The sequence below is a fragment of the Muntiacus reevesi genome, chromosome 7 (assembly GCF_963930625.1).
Source record: "Muntiacus reevesi chromosome 7, mMunRee1.1, whole genome shotgun sequence".
NCBI classification, from domain to species: domain Eukaryota; kingdom Metazoa; phylum Chordata; class Mammalia; order Artiodactyla; family Cervidae; genus Muntiacus; species Muntiacus reevesi.
The window spans coordinates 8,119,503-8,132,382 of NC_089255.1; the positions used below are offsets into that span (position 1 = coordinate 8,119,503).

At 43.5% G+C, this 12,880-nt stretch overlaps 1 pseudogene; it reads left to right on the forward strand.

The window, feature by feature from the left end:
• The first annotated feature begins 9,663 nt into the window (after nucleotides 1-9,663).
• LOC136172399 (protein MIX23 pseudogene) lies at nucleotides 9,664-10,266 on the forward strand (annotated as a pseudogene).
• Nucleotides 10,267-12,880: the final 2,614 nt, after the last annotated feature.

Below are 12,880 nucleotides of genomic sequence, written 5' to 3' on the forward strand. Positions count from 1 at the left end.
TATCTGTTTGGAATAGAATTTGATTGTGTCTTTAGAGCCTGGCAGGAAGGCCAGTCTAAGGATTTAGCTGTTGTTTGTTGTTTAGTCAGGAAGTGGCCCTGTGGACTGTGGCCCATCAGACCCCACTGTCCATCAAACCCATGTCTCGTGCACTGGCAGGTGGATTCTTTACCACTCAGCCACCAGGGAAGCCATTAATGAAGGGATGATTTGCAGAGGTGTGGGCCAGGCTTAAGGGGCTTCCCAGGTGACGCTAGTGATAAAGAGCCTGCCTACCAGCGCAGGAGACATAAGAGACTGGGCTCAGTCCCTCGGTCGGGAAGATCCCCTGGAGGAGGGCATGGTAACCCACTCCAGTGTTCTTGCCTGGAGAATCCCATGGACAGAAGAGCCTGGCGGGCTACAGTCCATGGGGTCGCACAGAGTCAGACACCACTGCAGCGACTTAGCACGCACACAGCCAGGGTTAAGGGGACCAAGAGCCGCTGAAGAGCCCAGGAACAAGCAGTTAAGGCAAGCTCTTACACCCCAGGCCCAAAGCAGGTGGGGGGTACACAGACATTCTCTCCCCACACCCTGACCTCTATTGGTGCCTCCCATTGATCCTGGTTTGAACCTACAGCCCAAGGTCAAGGGAACCTGGATGATGTAGCCCATAAAGGTGAGTTTCTTGGGGCACAGAGAATGGAACTGGAAGGGAAAAAGAAAAGTACAATTTCTACCAAAAGCTTTGGTAGTTAATTACAAAGCTTTCTGTGTCTTCTTTTTTTTTATCCCTTCTTAGGAAAATTTAAGGTTATATCAATGGGAGTATGTTCGGATTCCCGGGTTATGAGCATCGTGGATAGAGTCTGCAGTTCTTTCCTAGTGAAGAGAGAAATCAATGTCAGAGGATATATAGGTTGAAACTTAAGGAAGGGTTGCTCTTGAGTAACAGTCCTTTGCCGTCCAACACTCCCTGGGACAGAGGGAGGAGGAGGAATTAAAAGCAAAATTATAAGTACCTATGAGAGCTGAAAGTCAACCCCAAATTCCGATAATGTATTTCTAAGTGCATAGTCAACAGAAAAGTTATTTCAACTAACAAGAATTATGTCAGCACACAGCATTTGTAAGTTAACACATGAACTTAAGTTCCTGAGGCCTGGAGTCTGCATAGTATTTCAGGAATGGATCTATTGAATGAAGTCAGCTCAGGTCACGGTCACCAGAAAATGGGATCCGTCCTCAAACCAGCGGATGACCTTTAAGCTCTTCCATTGTCATTTTTAAAAATATGCTTGAAACCAAAAACATTTGAATTTTCTTAACCCCCCAAAATATGTTTTTTCCACCAAGTCAAAAATAGGATTTTAAAGGAAGTGGAATACTTGACTGTTAAATATACACAAGGAAAATTTGAGGTTACAGTTCTTAATTTAAGAAATGAAGAGAAATGTCAGTGTGTCCTTCAGGAAGTCTTAAGCTACGGGAGGAAAATGGAAAAACTGAAGCAATATATTTGAGGAAGTTTTTTCCCTGAAGCCTGGGCCTTTCCACTGGTAGCTTCTCACCTAGATGCCATCATGAATTTAACTGGGAAAACAGTCATCAATAGTAATTTCCTGGCAGAATTGGCATAGCTGTGTGTCAAAACTGCTAGAATAAATGTGCGTGGAGAATAATTAACCACAGGATGCGCTGAGTGTGATTTAGAAGGAGGTGCAATTCAGGAAGCTGTGACCTGAACAGAGAAATGCTCTAATTCTGTGATTCTCAGTCCCTGAGACCCTTTCAGAATATGCACCCAGTCAGAACTGTCTTGAAACACTAAGATAACGTTTTGGTCTGATTCTCTCACAAGTATACAATTGCATTTTCCAGAGGCCAGGTGACATGTGATTACATGCCAGATTGAATGCAGAAGCAAGGTATGAAAATCTGACTCTTCTATCAAGCCAGGTGTTAAAGAGATTTGCTGAAATAAAAACCAAGGTAACTGTTCATTAACTCATTGTTTAGGGGAAATTTTTTCTTTGTAAAAAATATGGTATTTATGTTAACACGTAATGGATTTGTCATTATGTTTTAAATTATTTTTTATTGACATATAGTTGATTTATAATGTTTCTGGTGTACAGCAAAATGATTCAGTTATACATATATACATATTATTATTTTTAAGATTCTTTCCATTGTAGATTGTTATAAGATGTTGAATATAGTTCCCTATGCTATACATTCAGTTCAGTTCATCTTTCAGTTGTGTTCGACTCTTTGCGACCCCATGAATCGCAGCATGCCAGGCCTCCCTGTCCATCACAAACTCCCGGAGTTTACTCAAACTCATGTCCATTGAGTCGGTGATGCCATCCAACCATCTCATCCTCTGTCATCCCCTTCTCCTCCTGCCCCCAATCCCTCCCAGCATCAGGGTCTTTTCCAATGAGTCAACTCTTTGCATGAGGTGGCCAAAGTACTGGAGTTTCAGCTTCAGCATCAGTCCTTCCAATGAACACCCAGGACTGATCTCCTTTAGGATGGACTGGGTGGATCTCCTTGCAGTCCAAGGGACTCTCAAGAGTCTTCTCCAACACCACAGTTCAAAAGCATCCATTTTTCAGCTCTTAGCTTTCTTCACAGTCCAACTCTCACATCCATACATGACCACTGGAAAAACCATAGCCTTGACTAGACAGACCTTTGTTGGCAAAGTAATGTCTCTGCTTTTTAATATGCTATCTAGGTTGGTCATAACTTTCCTTCCAAGGAGTAAGCGTCTTTTAATTTCATGGCTGCAATCACCATCTGCAGTGATTTTGGAGCCCAAAAAAATAAAGTCTGACACTGCTTTCACTGTTTCCCCATCTATTTCCCATGAAGTGATGGGACCAGATGCCATGATCTTAGTTTTCTAAATGTTGAGCTTTAAGCCAACTTTTTCACTCCTCTTTCACTTTCATCAAGAGGCTTTTTAGTTCCTCTTCACTTTCTGCCATAAGGGTGGTGTCATCTGCATATCTGAGGTTATTGATATTTCTCCCGGCAATCTTGATTCCAGCTTGTGCTTCCTCCAGCCCAGCATTTCTCATGATCTACTCTGCATATAAGTTAAATAAGCAGGGTGACAATATACAGCCTTGACATACTCCTTTTCCTATTTGGATCCAGTCTGTTGTTCCATGTCCAGTTCTAACTGTTGCTTCCTGACCTGCATATAGGTTTCTCAAGAGGTGGGTCAGATGGTCTGGTATTCCCATCTCTTTCAGAATTTTCCACAGTTTATTGTGATCCACACAGTCAAAGGCTTTGGTATAGTCAATAAAGCAGAAATAGATGTTTTTCTGGAACTCTTGCTTTTTCAATGATCCAGCAGATGTCGGCAATTTGATCTCTGGTTCCTCTGCCTTTTCTAAAACCAGGTTGAACATCTAGAAGTTCACAGTTCACGTATTGCTGAAGACTGGCTTGGAGAATTTTGAGCATTACTTTACTAGCGTGTGAGATGAGTGCAATTGTGTGGTAGTTTGAGCATTCTTTGGGATTGCCTTTACATTAAGACCTTGTTATTTATTTTATATGTGATAGTTTATATCTGTTAATCCCAAGCTCCTAATTTACCGCCCCACGACTTCTTTCCACTTTGGTAACCATAAATTTGTTTTCTATGTAACCCTGTTTCTGTTCATAAATAAGTTCATTTGTATAATTATTTTTAGATTTCACTTTTAAGTGATGTATTTGTCTTTATCTGACTTAGTATGATAACCTCTAGGTCCATCCATGTTGCTGCAAATGGCATGATTTCATTCCCTTTTATGGCTGAGCAATGGGTTTGTTGTTATTTTTAACAGAAGCATTTTCAAAAATTCTCCATTTTAATGTCTAAAGTGTAAATAGAATCTGTGGTTTGCTGCTAAACCCAATCTCCCAAAAAAGGAAGAAGATACTGATAGGTATTAATAGCATTTGCCATTTTCCATGGTATAAATATTCCCTTTGTGGCGAATTTTAAGCTTCTAATGTTTTAACAGTTGGCTTGAAAAATTCCTGAATGTTGAATTCTCGTAAACTGGTACCAGCTGACTCCAGCACACCACTGGATATAACCTACATGAAAAAAACAAAACAAAACAAAAAAAACCTCTTTAGGGTTTTTAGGCATATTAAAGGCATATTTAGGCATATTGAAGTCTCAAGAAAATTTGAAAACACTGCTCTTATGCAAGAGTTCCAACTTTGTTACCTTCAAGAAAACATGGAAACTGGTCCTATTACAAAGCACACAGGTGAACAGTTGGTGTGCAGCTCCAGGCCACCCCACTGGGTTTCTGGCAGCCTCTCGGCTGGGAGATCCGTGTCTTGAAGCAGTAGGAGCTGATTTCAGGCAGCAGTGCCGTGTGGCCTCGTGAAGGAAAAACTTTAGGTGAGGCCTCGTTTCCATCAGCCTCCCTGACCCACCCATTGGGGCACCTCTATTAAGAGAACAGCACACGCACCCTTGGGCACTGCACACTGGTCTTCCCGACAGAAGACACCAGAATTAAAAAGCAGATGCCGTGTTCAGCAGCATCTTAAATTCAGATAGCACAGGAGGTTTCTACCCCATTGGCTGGCCATCACTTCAGGAAATGACTCATGAACACTGCAGAGTTAGCTCTGAAACTGCTTACATGGTAGCCTGAAGACAAGGGGTAGTGGCAGGGCCGGTCGGGCTGTTTTACTTTTTTTTTTTTTTTTAATGTTTCAATTATTTATTTGGCTGTGCCAGGTCTTCATTGCTCCACAGGCTTTTCTCTAATGGTGGCGAGCGGGGGCTACTTTCTTTTTTTTTTTTTAATCAAAACTAAAGGTCACATTATGTCCATAGTTAAGGTACAAAGTATTACACCAGTCCATTCTTGGGTTGTTAGATGTCATTAGAGGAAGAAGAGGCATCACATATGATTGTTGTCGAAGGTATTCGCAGACTTGGAGAAAGTCTTTTCCTTGAAGTGGAGATGTCCACCACGGGAAGCCTTCCACTGATGAAGTGGGGAGTGCTCCGCAGACCCAGCAGTTAGACCGATTGTGGAATGCAGCATAGGAGTGAGCCCAGGACAGGAAGGCATTGTATTGCAGATCAAACGGCAGACTCAGGATTTCTGGAGTCAGCAGAAGTAGGCTCACATAGATTATCAGGCCCATTTAAGAGACCCTCCAACTGGCCACCGTTCGCCGTCCTCCAGCGGGTACCGCGGCCATGCAGTATCACATAGGAAGACCAGGTGTGTCTTCTTTAAGCCCTGGGGATCAAATCTATCCCAGTTTTTCAGGATACAGTTCAAAGGAGTGAGGCTGGAATTGTTAGCTCCCATCTTGTCCAGAAGTATCCCACACGAGCCCCCAAGATGAAAGGTTGTTGTTGAACGATGAGACGCGGGATTCTTGGCCTCTGGAGGAGATGAATTCAATCCGGGGCCAGAGACGAGGCTGGATCGCTCAGAGCTTTTGTGTAATGAAGTTTTATTAAAGTATAAAGGAGATAGAGAAAGCTTCTGACATAGGCATCAGAAGGGGGCAAAAGAGTACCCCGGGGGCTACTTTCTAGTTGCCATATGAGGGCTTCCTGTGACTGGCTTGTTACAGAGTGTAGGCCCTAGGGCACCTACCACCTAGGGCTTCGGCGGTTGCAGCACGTGGGCTCAGTAGTTCCGGACCCTGGGCCCTAGAGCGCGGGCTCAGTAGTTTCCCATCCCGGGTACTAGAGCGCGGGCTCAGTAGTTTCCCATCCGGGCCTTAGAGCGCGGGCTCAGCAGTTGTGATGCATGGGTTTAGTTGCTCTGCAGCACGTGGGATCCTCCCAGACCAGGGTTGAAACCCACGTCTGCTATGCTGGCAGGCGGATTCTTTATTCCTGAGCCACCAGGGAAGCCTTACCCACGTCAATTACCGCAAGACTGGGTCATTCCAATGTTCTGCTGCGTCACCCATGCCAGGGAGTAAGACCATGACCGAGACAGGACTGTCATTCCTCAGAAGCATTTAACAGCAGGACTTCAGTTGTTTTGTGGGTGTGTACTTTTTTTTTAGTTCTCCTGTTTGTTGCTACCAACCCATCTCCTCCTACCCCTTCATGTGTGCATGCTCAGTCCTGTGACCCTGTGAACTGTTGCCCACCAGCCTCCTCTGTCCATGGAATTTTCCAGGCAAGAATATTGGAGTGGGTTGCCATTTCCTTCTCCAGTTTTGTATGTTTTTGATATTTCATTTCTTATCCGAGATACCTAGTTGCTCTTGAAATTGGCCAGAACAAAGTTTTTTTTAAAAAAGTCTTTTTCAGTGTTTCCCTCTCCTCCAGGAGCTGATTTGGGGGTTTAATCATAAAATGTAACAGTTAAGAAGCATGGAATTTGAAGACCTCACATTTCAGAGAGAGTTTTTGTTTTGTTTTATCAGTGTTGCCTTGTTAGAAGGAATTTTTAGAAACCCTAGGTCAGTTCTCATCTGGCTGCACACGAAATCGCTAGAAAGCTTCTACACAATTCTAAAAGCCACTCACTACTCTCTGGGGGCGGGGCCTGGACATTCATATTGTAGTCAAGCCCCTTGTGGGATTCTAAATGTGCTATACCAGAATTGACACCACTGCTTTAAGAATGCCTCTCAAATTTAACATGTATTTGGATTATCAGTAGACTCCAGGCTGATGCAGTAGGTCTAGGAGGGGACAGGGTTGTGAGTCTAACAAGTTCCCAGGCCATGTTGGACCATACTTAAGAGTATCAGGGCCCTGAAATATGACCCTGAGGCAAAACTGGGCCAGCTCAGAGGTCCAGACACAGAAAATTCAATTCTCATATCCTTGCAGTCACTTTCTGGGGCAGTTTTTAATGCAGCAGTCGCATAAGTGCTTAATCAAAATTTGTTTTAGGTGATATCTATCTTGCTGTATTATTTTCTCCCCTTGTGGGTTTTTTTTCCCCAACCTAAGGAGTAGGATAGTCTAAAAGGTTCTAATCTCATACATAAAACCATCCCACAAGAGGCTGGCGTTTTACAGTGCAACTCCCGACTCCCCTTTGTAAAGATAGTGCCCGGCAGATAGCAGCAGCGCCTGGCTACCAGAAAGCAGATGTGTATATGCTTCTTGTCTCTGGGTCTGACTGGAAATGGTGACCTCACGGACATGCTGGGGGTGCTAGTCAGCCTCAGGGGCTTCCATCTTGATGGTGCTGGAATGAGCAGCTTTGGAAATCCTCAGGCAAATGAGTCAGCCCCAGGCTCATCCTGACGGGAGTCACGATTCTGTCTGTGCCTGGGAGAAAACAGAGATCTAGTAAGTTGACCTGGCGTAAATTCTCCATTGTGTGTGTATGTGTGCTCAGCCGTGTCTGACTCCATGAGACCCCATGGACTCAGCCCTCCAGGCTCCTCTGTCCATGGGACGTTCCAGGCAAGAATAATAACTGGAATGGGTTGCTATTTCCTACCCCAGGGGATCTTCCTGAGCCAGGAGTTGAACCCACGTCTGCTGCATTGGCAGGCAGGTTCTTTACCACCAGCACCACCTGGGAAGCTCAAATTCTCCATTATAGAAGCCCTGTTACAAGTGGATAGGAAAACAAAATTAAAAAATACTAGATAGTGAAAGAGGAACTGTAACTTTTATGGGAAGACTATTGCATCTCAGTAATAATCAAATAGCTAAAGTCTAAAACAAGACAACTCTGAAAAAGTGTCTTAGTTGCTCAGTTATGTCCAACTCTGCGACCCCGTGGACTAGAGCCCAGCAGGCTCCTCTGTCCATGGAATTCTCCAGGCAAGAGTACTGGAGTGGGCTGCCATGCCCTCCTCCAGGGGAGCTTCCCGACACAGGGATTGAACCCAGGTCTCCTGCATTGCAGGTGAATTCTTTATTGTCTGAGCCACAAGGGATGCAACACTGGCACCTACCTAATTAGCAGTGATTTTTTTCCTGTGATAGCTGTAAACAGCCACCAAAGGAAGGATGGAAAGAAGGAAAATATAAATACCAGCTAGAGTAAGAGAATTCTGATGGACATGCTTTAAGAGAGCAATTAGACAAATGGTCATCATCCTTAAAATGTACACAAGCTTGGACCCAGTTGTATGACTTTTGGGAAGCTAGCCTCAAGAAATAATTATAAGTAACAAAAAAATAGACTTCTAGTTTTTAAGAGCATTTTTATTTGCATATTAGTTAAAAGACTGGAAACTTGCTGGATGTCAAACTCTGGAGGACTTCTTTTCCAAAACTATTATGCCCATTCAAAATGATATATATTAACTGTATATAATGGTACTAAGTGCTTATAATACTTAATTTATTAAAAAGCCAGATGCAATATGTACATGCAATGTGAAATCAGAAATATGGGAAGAAAAAACAAATTCACGTGGGATCTATTAGCCAAGGCTGATGGGGAATATACCAACACATTTAAATTTGTGTTTGGAGAGTTGGGTTACTTTTCTCCTTTCATGAATTTACCCTTTCTTGAGTATGTATGTACCTGCTGCTTGCTAAGTCACTTCAGTCATGTCCAACTCTTTGCATCCCCATGGACTATAGCCTGCCAGGCGCCTCTGTCCATGGGATTCTCCAGGCAAGATTACTGGAGTGGGTTGCCATTTCCTTCTCCGGGGGATCTTCCCTACTCAGGGATCAAACCCACATCTCTTATGTCTCCTGCTTTGGAAGGCAGGTTCTTTACTGCTAGAACCACCTGGGAAGCCCAAAGCATTAGTTGCTCAGTCATGTCTGACCCCGCAACCCCATGAACTACAGCCCGCCAGGATCCTTTGTCTGTGGGAATTCTCCAGGCAAGAATACTGGAGTGGGTTGCCATGCCCTCCTCCAGGGGATCTTCCCAGCCCAGGGATCGAACCCATGTCTCTTATGTCTCCTGCATTGGCAGGCGGTTCTTTACCACTGGCACCACCTGGGAAGCCCGAGTATGTACTACGTCCCTAACAAAAATGCAGTGCACATTAAAACAACACAAAAACCAAATAAACAAACAAAAACAAACCCTGATACTACGTTCTTTATTTTCCCCCCAAGGCACAAAGGTATTCAGAACTTCCTCTACTAGTTTTTTCCTTTGTTTTAATCTACAGTAATTTTGAAGCAGATACTCTTGAGCATTTCCTAGCCACCAATTAGTATTTCTTGCTTGATATGTTATCAAGCAGGAGATGAAAATGTTAGAAAATTCTGTGAGTCTATACCTACATTTGACGGGTTCATACTTCTTTCGTAATTGTAGAACCCTAGAATTCTACAAAACTTGAAAACATAAAAATGTCTTTAGCCAGACTCTGAAGTCAAGAGTGTCTTTATTTGTCCTCAACAGCTACCAGAACATTCAGTACAGCATTTTGTTAACACACATAACCAGAGCTGTACTTTTTCCTCTGATAGACTTTATACTTGTATCAAAAGGGCTGGTCATTTATTTTCCTCTGGAATTTCTCTTTCCCTATCAAGGAGCAAACATTATTTATTTATAACAAAACAGAAACCTTTATTCTGACTGACTTTGTTGCAATAATTATGTCAGTCCTCTTATTCTTAAAAGTGAATTTATGTATGTAACCTATATATTATCTAGTATTTGAAAAATCTGATTAATTCTTCCACAAGCTCCTTTTTTAAAAAACCGGGGCTTTAGGTCCAATATGGAGGTGCCCAGTGGCAGCGTGAACTGAGAGGAGTTTGTCCAGTTCCAGGAATTACTCGAGGTGAGGACGATTGATGACAGAATAGTGCATGAATTAAACACTACGGTTCCAACAGGTTCCTTCCCAGGGAAAATTAATGCCAGCCAAATCTGTAAGCAACTTTGAGTCATTGATGGTGGCCTACGTCAGTTGGGACAGAGTCATAAAAAACTGGATAGCTCAGACCTCATCAGTAGTAAAGCAGCTCTGAGAAGAGAGAGAAAAGAATTTGGATGATTTAACATTATTAAAGGAGGTTAGAAAAGAACAGACAAAGTTGAAACGGATGCAGTCAGAACTGAATGTTGAAGAAGTGGTCAATGACAGGAGCTGGAAGGTGTTTAATAAATGCCGCCAAGTTCACTTCAAGCCTGCAAAGAATGAATAAAAAGATACCTTTTAAAAGATGGACCAGTTCATCTCATAAGAGTTGAGCATGACAGACAAAACATGGTGGGCTTCCCAGGAAGATTTCTGAGCCAACAGTCCAAGACCTTTTGTTGATTTCAGCCCTACTTAGCCAAGACCTCACATATAAATAATTCTGATAATTATGGAGAAATCAACAGCTATTTTATACTGATTCTGCTTAAAAAAAAAAAAACTTGTTTTGTAACTATTAAAATAATTTTCTGACTCAGGGTGGGGAAAAAAAAAAAACATGGGGGGGGGTTGTTTCTTTAACTCACCTCTGCCTTCCTTGACCCAAACTGTTGAGTCCTTAATTTCACTTATTCCTTTTTTTTTTTTTTAACTAGCTGTCAAATTAAATGATCTCCTACTTAGGGAGAATGAATCAGGCACCAGAAGCTCATGATTTCCGTACAATGAAGGCAAATGAGAACACATAGTGAATACACTGTTTCTCAAAATGAGGTCCATGAACATTGTTTGAGCTGCTTATTATAAGACATTTTGGGGCCGCATCTCACACCTATCATCAGTCTCTGTGATGGGACCTGGATCATTTACATCTGAAAGAAGAGGCAGGGGTGATCCTTATGCACCGCTGACCCTGAAAGCCACAGAACTGTGTCTCTAATCTAGTATGTTTTATGGTCAGCAAGTAGGAAACCACCGTTTTGCTGTAAAAATGCTAAAGTTCTTCAGAATTATGCTGTAGATCAGCATGTCTATCTGCAAAGTTCCTGGACTTTCAAGATTCTCTAGATAGTTTCCCCTGGATATTGGCTCCAGATAGCTGACTGTATTCATTGGAAGATTTAGCTTTACCAGTAACTGTCTCTGTCACTAACTTTGCTTTCTATGTACAGAAATGGATAACTCCTACTTTAGAGATATAGCTCAGTGCTCTGTATTCATGTAGAATTTTTAATGCCTATTTAAAAGCAGGGGACACTCACGTGGTTCAAATTCCCAAAGAACAAGAGGGGGTCCAGTGAAAATACCCCTCCAACCCTTGTCATTTCCTCAGAAGTAACCATAGTTAACAGCTTCTTAAGTATTGGATACAAACAATCTAGAAACCCATTCTCTGTTTTAGGGGCAGAGGGAGAGTATACAGACCACTTTATTTTTAAGTTGTATCCATGGGTTTTGATATTTATTTATTTGGCTATACCGGGTCTTAGTCACGGGCTGTGGGATCTAGTTCCCTGACTAGGGGTTGACGCTGGGCCCCCCTGCATTGGGAACCCAGAATCCCAGTCACTGGACCACCAGGGAAGCCCCTGTATTTGTGAGTGTTAAAACTCCTTCTGATGCAGAGATAGCAGTCAGGCACTGGTGTGTAACAAACCACATGAGACCCCAGAGACACGTGACAGTGAGCATGTATTGCTCATGCTCTGGGGTCCTCGGGCAGCTCCGTCAGCACCGCTGGGCTTCTCCTACCTGCTGCAGGGAGGCCTTCACGGGGATGACTGGGTTGACTTCCTGCGGTCCGCGGCCTCTCAACTTCGAGTCTGCTGCTCCTGCACATTCTCATGACAACGACAGAGGAGCAGGGGAGGAAACATGCAGGACCTCCCGACGTCTAGGACTGAAACTGGAACATCCACACCGTGGTCACATCCGAAGCAAGACACAGAGCCATCCTAGACTTGAGGGGCTGGAGAGACGGACAGCGCCTCTTTAGTGAAAGGAATTTCAGCGTCACTTGCAAAGGTGTGGCGACGGGGAGTAGTGAAGCACAGATGCTGTGCATCGTTCTGATGACACAAATGCCTCGCCCTCCTGTGCACCCTCCGCTCTTCTACCTTTCATCCACAAAGGGGAAGAGGCAGAGGAGCACATGCCTGGTACAGCCTGGACCGCCTCTCAGGACTGGGCCACTAGCTTTGTTGTCTCCCCCAGACTTAAGAAAGGATCACTTCAGTTACACAAGAAGAACATGTTCTAGACATTTGCTGTACCAGCCTGTGACCACAATGAACAGTACTGTATTGTGCACCTAAAATTTACGTTAAGAGAGTAGCTCTCATGTTTGCGTTTTTACCACAATAAAAATTTAGGACACTCAAAAAAAAAAAAAAATAGAAGCCATGATTGCAATCTGAATGTCCAAAAGCTCATCGTAATAATAATAATAATACTGGCTTAGTATCCAAGTATTGGCTTCCCAGGTGGCGCAGTGGGAAAGAATCTGCCTGCCAATGCAGGAGACACATGAGATGCGAAAACCTAAGGAGAACAAATGCTCAGAGGTGGGATTGTACCTACCACGTTCCGAGAACTCCAGTAGCCTGACAGTGCAAGAACAGAGGGCCCACAATGAGCGGTGAGGAGGTAAGGCTAGACGTAGCGTAGGGCCAGGAGGGATGCTGAGGCTCACACTCACAGTCGCTTGTCTTCTCAAGGGCAGCGGTGAGCCTTTCAGTGTCTCTGAGCCAAGTGCTGAGATCTGTGATCTGAGACTAGGAAGTTGGTGGGAGGGGAGAAGGCTGAGATTCAGGAGGTCCGGCCCCCAGCCAAACAGACCTGTGGCTCTTGCTTTATTCCAGCCAACTACAGACATTTCACACTGTGCCACTTTTGGAGAAAGAGGAAGATCTCACACCCTTGGAACATGACAGAAGTTTCAATATAAATTCCCTTTGATTTAAAAAAAAAATGCAAGTAATTCCTAATGAAGAATATTTCTTTAACTCTACCCTTTACAGTGTCTAATAGACCGTTTTTCTCTGCTTCCTCATTCCTGTTCCCTAACTCAAGC